The sequence below is a fragment of the Triticum aestivum genome, chromosome 7A, assembly GCF_018294505.1.
Source record: "Triticum aestivum cultivar Chinese Spring chromosome 7A, IWGSC CS RefSeq v2.1, whole genome shotgun sequence".
NCBI classification, from domain to species: Eukaryota; Viridiplantae; Streptophyta; class Magnoliopsida; order Poales; family Poaceae; genus Triticum; species Triticum aestivum.
Genome location: NC_057812.1, coordinates 161,541,119 through 161,548,542, shown reverse-complemented (window position 1 = coordinate 161,548,542; position 7,424 = coordinate 161,541,119). Strand labels below are relative to the sequence as shown.

Sequence of the window (7,424 nt, the reverse complement as noted above, 5' to 3'; positions counted from 1 at the left end):
GATAGGCGCCGGCGAACCGGCCCAAAATTTCGGCCGGTCAGCGCGCGCACCTTGAATCAAAAACGTCCCGTATCGTTAGATTTTCTCGTCTTCCCGTTCCGAACCTCTGGTCCCAACACACACAAAAAGAAAAGCCCCGCACAGCTCGCCGGTCCAACGCGCCGCCCGCTCCTGCCGGCCACTGGGCTCGTCCTCGACTAGCCGCGCCGCCCGCACTCGCCCGACACCACTCTCCGTGTTGGATTTGGAAAGTAGATCAAATCGCGGAGTGTAGGTCCTACGTGCAAAGCTAATTTGCAAGCAAGCATGCAAGCAGCTTAATGGATCTACAGTACCACATGCATGAAGAGCTAGCTTCAACTGGATTCAAGTCGTCATTGGAAACTCGAGCGGAAGCTCTCGTAGGCAGATCTGGGCGAGCTACAATAAAATCACGGTTGCAGCTTTTTTGCACGCCAGTTGTAGCTTTTGGGCTCGTCGGTGGTAGCTTTTTTGTCACTGGTTGCAGCTTCCGTGCTCGATGGTTGTAGCTATTTTCATCGCCGGTCGCATCTTCCGTGCTTGTTGGTTACAATTCTTTTCATGCCGGGTTGTAGCTATGAATTGCACGGTTGCGGCTTTGCCATCACCGGCTGAAGCATCATCGGTTGTAGCATTGGTCTTCACTAGTTCCAGTATCTGCCAACGTCCGGTTCAGCTTCCGTAGAAACACGAGCCTCTATGAAGTTTTTTTCCATTGTCGGTCATCGGTTGAAGCTTTTTTCATTTACGGTTGAAGCTTTTTTCATCTACGATTAAAGCTTTTTATATTAATGGTTGTAACTTTTTCTGTTGCACACTGTCTGGTTGAAGCTTTTTTCATTTAGGGTTGAAGCTTTTCTGTCAACGGTTGAAACTTTTTCCGTTGCATAGTGCTTGATTGAGGCTTTTTCAATATAGGGTTGAACCTATTTTTGTCAATAGTTGCAGCACTGGCCGCCCCCCAGTTTCCACCATATCCGCTTGAAGATTTTCATGGACGGTTTTAGCTCTTTCAGATGCCGGTTGCAGCTTTGCGGTTGCACAGAGCTTGTTGAAGCACACACGCAGCAAAAAACGCAACGCTAATTCTAGCAAAAAAATGCCACCAATTCGAGCAAAAAATCTCTCCGGATGTAGCATCGGCGGGGCAGCAGTATGAGGCATGTGGGGAAATACATACTTGCAGCATTGGGGGAGGGGTGCTCACAGAAGCAGCAGGAGGTCATGCTGTTGGTGTTGACGAGCTCACGCTGTGCCTAAAAGAGAGAGGAGAGAAGCAACAAGGCAAGAGGAAGAAACAAAGCAGAGAAAAAAAATAGTTACGTGAAGGTCCTTTTTTTAAAACAACGGATAAGAGAAAGGACATCTTGCTTGAAGGCCCATCAAAAGTCACATGGCCCATTCCGCTTCCGTATAGCAACGCGAGCGAGCGAGGGGCGACCGGCCGAGCGCTCGGCCGGTCGTCCGTAGGGAAACGTTTTCCTTATTTAATTTGGGAAAGTACGTACCACGTGATGTCCAGTAGTAGCAGATACACACGCAGCAGCAAGAAGACACCGGAAGTCCGGTACTTTACGCAAAACACCCTCAGGAAGCGGGAAAACAGAAAAGTGAGCAGCAGTTGAGGTCCTCCCGTCCGTGAGATAAATTGTCCCCCGTGCCCATCGGCAGCGAAACCCTAGAATCGAATCGAGGCGAGGCGGCGACGGAGACAAGCGAAAAGGAAATCGCGGAGGAGGCGAAGGAAGAGGCATCATGTTCCGGCGGGCCGTGGGTTCCCTCCTCGCACGGGGGTTCTCGCCACGTGCGACCCCAAGGACTGCTCCTGCGCGCTCTCTGCACTTCTTGGTGAGTTTTCCCCCGTTGCTTTTACTCAGATCTGCAACTCCAGGCTCCTCCGTCATGTTTCTCATCCCGATCGATACAGAGCGATCTCGCCATCGGTAATGGCCTTCTTGGTGCTTATGTTTTTGCCGCGGGTCTGATGGCTGGTGGTGGTGGGGGTTGGTGATTCTGCATTTCAAGCAAGGCGCAGGTGTTGATGCATCAGGTAGATTCCTCCTCTTCGTTAGCTGCGTTTCATGTCAGGAACCACCACCTCATACCTGTCCCGTCTTCTTGTGTAGCTGCTGCTGGCAAGCTGAACCACAAGGTCAAGTTTAAGAAGCCGGACATGAAGCAGAGGTTTGAGAGTTGGATCATCGAGCACGAAAAGACATACCGAGATGAGGAAGAGAAGGCTATGCGGTTCGAATTGTTCAAGGCCGCCCTCTAGATGATGGAATCGCAGCTCCCGTCCGTCGAGGAGAGTGGTGTGCTTCCACAGGTAAGCTGTTTCGCAGACTTTACAGCCGAGGAGAAACGGAAATTGCTGGCCTTTCCCAACGGAGTTAACATCACCGAGTACAACGAGATGGTCAAGTCTGCCTGGGCCAAGCAACAGAAAGGTCTCTTCTTCTGCAATTTATTTATCCTTGAATATGCACTTGCTAGCTTGAATCGCATATTACTTTACCCGTTTTGTTTTCGATGTCAAATTGGACCTGGTATATATAAGTTTTTATGATTTACCTTGTTTTGGATGTCAAATTGGACCATACACTCATCACTAGATAATTTTGTTCCCTCCCTCAATCCTTGTAGTACCACTAGCTTGAACATACTCTTCTTCCTGTGCCAACCTTTCCATCTGATGAAATCAGATATTGTTAATTCTATGCCTGGTTCTGCCATAGTACAAGTAAGTGGATGTATGTATAAACAGTTGAGTTTCCAGTAGACTTTAGTCATTGTCGATTAATTGACGAAACAGATAGCAACTAGGTTTGTAATTGCATTCCACTCAATAGCAGTAACAGTTGCGCACTAGGAGCAGCTGTTTAGTTTGATCAAGAAAGTTTGTTTTGTGGACAGTTCAAATATAAATGGGAGCATCCATTGGGCGTGCCAGTCCGCTAAATGTGCACTTGAATTATGTATGTATGACTTTACCCTGTCCGTTTTGGATGTCAAAGTTGGACCTGTTGGTTTTATGGTACCTCACCTCCCAAGGACCGTACACTCATCACTAAATAATGTTTATTTTTCCGATGAAATCAGATCTCTTTATTTCTATGGCTGGTTCTTCCTTATCAGAAGTAAGTGGATGGATGTATGCATTGTTGAGTTTCAAGTAAGACTTGATCCATTGGCAATTAATTGACAAAACTGACTAACTTGATGAGCAACTACCAACTGCGTATGCACAGTAGTAGGAGCACTCAACTCTATCCTGGCAATTACAACAAGAATTAGAAAGTTTGTTGTGTGGACAGATCATCAAAATATAAATGGAGTCAGTTTTATAGCCATCCATTGGGCCTTCCAGTCTGCTAACTTGTAGCTTTTACATGAAAACAGGAGAGATGTATTGATAAGGATGCCAGGCATGAAGCAGGGCGACATGCAGGCAACTCAAGGCTCTGCATAGAATGCTGTCTGGTTGGTTAATAATATCTGGTGCAAGTCAAAGTGAGTGGCTGGTGTTCTTGGAAACTGCTCTAAGTTTAGTTTGCTGCTATGTTAATCTGAACCGTGTGTGGCTGTTGTAGTTAAAATTAAAATTAAATAGCTTGGCACTCCTTTAAATTTGCTGGAGATTTCTCTTTTACACGGGAAGAGAAACCTGGAAACTAGGATATAATGATATCTTGTTTGTTTGTGCTGAAGTACCGATGAATCAGTTGACCATCTTCCACCGAACATATACTCCCTTTTTAAAGAAATATAAGTTTTTAGATCACTACTTTAGTAATCTAAACATTCATATTTCTTTACGGAGGGAGTTTTTGTCTAATGGGGAGACCCAAACAGATGAACCTAAATGATATGTCCTTTTTCACCAATTAATTGACGTTGCCACTAGAATGTTGTTGGAAATTTCTGTAAGAAAAGCAACACTAGAATGTTGTTGGAAATTTCTGTAAGAAAAGCTTGTTGCATTTCCTTGAGCCTGTAAAGTAAACCTAAACCATGTGGTTGCAGAAATCCACCCATGTAGATGTATAAATAACTGTTTGTTTACATCTTCGAGGCCTAAAAACGCTGCTACAATAGATGATGTAGATGTAATTTTTTTTACATCAAATGTAAAATGCCCATCTGCACGCCATCAGACAACCACTGAATCTGAAAGTTCGGTCACCTGCCTCACTCCGCCGTCGGTGATTTATGCCTGAGAACGCTGCCGCTCGTTCGTCCATCCCCGACCCTTCCACGCCACCATAGCCGCCGACAACCCGCTGATTTGAGTCCACACGGCCGATTCGGAGGTCGCCACAGCTTCGGCGGCCCTAATGGGTGTAGCACCACTTGGCAGTCTTCCCTGGCAGCTCCGCCACGACCATCGCAACCCCGCCGAACCGACTGCTTTTGGTTATTGCCACCGCCGATGCATCGCAGCGAGTGGAGTCCTCCGGCAGCCGCGTGGCCGTCCAGAGGCTGTTGATGCAGCTGACGCATACCCCAGACGGGCTTTTGTGCTGCCAATTAATGCTTCGATCCACCGCCGTCCGGTTTCTTCCACCTCGCACGCAACATATTTGACAAAATTTCTCAAGGTAAAAAATGTGCGAACCAGGAGTTTTTTATTGGGCATGATGATGTAGTTTGTCGGTGATTTTCGTATTGTAGATGAGCTCGCGTGACTCCTCTTTCGTGTGCGATTCCTCGTCGGATGAGGAATTTGAGTTTTAGTTTGGGATAATTTTTAGTTTAATTGTGCGGCTGAACTGCTAGGCTGCATCACTGCCGCCGCATGGCCGTTAGCCGTATTTACTTAATCTGTTGGAGTAGAAGGTTTACATCACCAAATATACATCAACTCTTAAAGTTGAGACCTTTTAGAGATGTAAAAATATTATTTTTGGTGATAAATTATATATCACCTGATTTTACATCTTCAAATATACATAATCTATTGGAGATGTTTCTAAAAAAGTCGGCTGCAAGTAGGCCTACCTGGTTAGCCACTAAACACCATAGTTTTTCTTCCCTCTCTCGCAAGGCGACTAGGGAAAGCTTTCCTTCCCTCGATCTTCTGGTTCTTATTTACATTCGCAGGCCTTTGGTCTTCACAAAGATCTGCATGCCACCATGCGGGCGTCCCTGAGTCTTGGTCTTGACGTTGTCGATGGTGTCAAAGCCCTCAGGCTCAAGGGTGGCGGCCTCGCTGGTGTGGGGCAAGACGCCCCGGCAAGGCTCTTGTCAGGGCTATGTAGGCCGCCACGGCAAGGGTCTTGCCGGGGGAAGCCCATCTTGCCCATTCACTCTCCATGCCTCTGGCTTGAGTGCTACCTTCGCAGTCAAGTACCTTTCCTTCCTCTGCCCCGCCAAGCATGGTCGCAGGTGAGGCTACGACTGCCCGTGCACAAGTAAAGGGGTACAGAAAGGCTCCTACTTTTGTACACCGACGGGAGCCCTCGGGCCTAGGCCACATATAAGCGTGAAGCGTTGTTGGGCCAGGCCTAGAACGGTGCGCGGGCACGCGTGGCAGAGTTTTATCCACAGTAACTTCCTCGCCAGTTGCGCTTCCCCACGACCCACGTTGGGTGCGTTACGTGGGGGTCGTGCGTGGAACGGTCGCTGCACACTTGCGTCACCCTGCGGTGAATAGTAAAGAGGCGGCCCGCGTCTTCCCCATAAAAAAGAGGAAGCCGCCGGGGCGCTGCTTATTTACCCTCCGCGCCTTTTCCAATCTTGGAACCGCCGTTCCCCTCTTCTTCTCCAAGCACAAATCGAAGCTTTCGCCTCTGTTTGCCGCCGCCGTGCCCCCATTGCTCTAGATCCCTCACCCCCTCTCAGCCGCCATGGCACCCAAGGCAAGCAAGAACAAGGGAGCGTCCAAGGACGTCGGGGGGAAGGAGGCGCCGGAGAGCGAGTTGGTGGAGCTGCGGACCGAGTACGCCCTCTTCACCTCGGCGGTCGACGCGCTCACCCTCAAGGAGAAGTTTAGGCCCCTGTGGGGAAGGGAGACGTCGAGGATCCCGCCACGCGCATCGTCCCCGCCTCCTTCGCCAAGGCCGGTCCGAATTGATACCCTTTCTTTGTTGACTACTTCTCTTGTGGGCTCTGCCCCCCTTTTTTAGATTTCTTCAACGACATCATGCACACCTATGAATTCCACCTTCTGGACCTTACGCCGAACACCGTGGCGTGCATGGCCTTCTTTGCCCATCTTTGTGAGGGCTTCGCCGGAGTGCTCCCCAGCACGGCGCTCTTCCGCCATTACTTCACCCCTCGCATCCAGCCAGGGGGTGCCATCTCTGGCTGCATCACTTGGATTCCGAGGACCCAGAGCAGGGGCACGTACCCAGAGGGTGCCCAGAAGGAGAGGTGGGACGAGTGGTGGGGCCGGTGGTGCTGGATCGAGGAGGTAGATCTGCAGGAGTTCTGCCAGGTCCGTCGGAGGCCGTCGGTCCGCGGCAAGGACTGGGGCGAGCTCGACGCCGACAACAAGAAGCTCACGGTTGTCACCACCAGGATCCATCGCCTCACCTCGGCCAGGCTCACTCTCGAGATGATCGGGGCTGACTTCATCCGCCGCCGGATTGCCCCACTGCACAATAAGGGGAGGCCAGCCTGGGACTTCAGGAATGTGGCCGATATCATGAGGCTCCACCCCGGCCTGAACCACAACTTCATGGTGCTACAACATGCCCATCTTTGTCAGAGGCTTTTCCAGCTCAAGGTTGACAAGGTCGGCAGGGTCGAGAGGACCGGCAAGGTCGAGAGACCGGCAAGGCCGGCAAGTCTGACGGCCTGTTCGGGTTGCCAGCGGGGGTAGTCCCTTTGAGCAACAACTCTTGCCTGACCGCCATCATCGCCATGATGCCAGTTTTCAACGTGCACGGCCTCGATTCGACCTGGGCTGAGCCAAAGGCGGAGCTGGTGCAGGCATTCTTCGAAAACTTGTCGGTGAGGTATGTTTGTGACGAGCCACAGCTCATCCGTGACACCACTGAGGAAGAGCTGGCGTACATTGCCGCCAGGGCGGAGGAGGCAGCACTTGCCGAGGAGGCTGGCAGCCTCGGCACTGTGGAGGACGAGGCCGACGTGGCCGCAGAAGAGAGGGAGTTTTCCGAGTGGACGGGGTCTGCAGGGGAACCCAGCGGCGCCGGCGCTGGGGTTCCCCCTGTTGAAGAAGCGGTCGAGGAGTCGACCAAAGAGGAGATCGGTGCGGATGACTCCTCGGCCCCAGGGAGGAAACGCGTCCTGCGGCAGGCTAGTTCCAGCAAGCCGGTTCGGCCCGGCAAGACCGCGCAACGCGAACGGGCCCAGGCGCAGCCCGCGCACCAGATGAGGGCTGCGGCAGCGAACAAGGCCACAGTCGCCGCCTCCTCGTCCTCCAAGCGGCCTAGGACTCC

At 51.1% G+C, this 7,424-nt stretch overlaps 1 long non-coding RNA gene across 1 annotated transcript; it reads left to right on the top strand.

Moving 5' to 3' along the window:
* The first annotated feature begins 1,573 nt into the window (after positions 1–1,573).
* On the top strand, positions 1,574–3,728 carry LOC123151339 (uncharacterized). The gene is made up of 4 exons (XR_006475622.1): positions 1,574–1,869; positions 1,949–2,071; positions 2,148–2,468; positions 3,421–3,728. It is a non-coding gene; the product is annotated as an uncharacterized lncRNA (long non-coding RNA).
* The last annotated feature ends 3,696 nt before the right edge of the window (positions 3,729–7,424 follow it).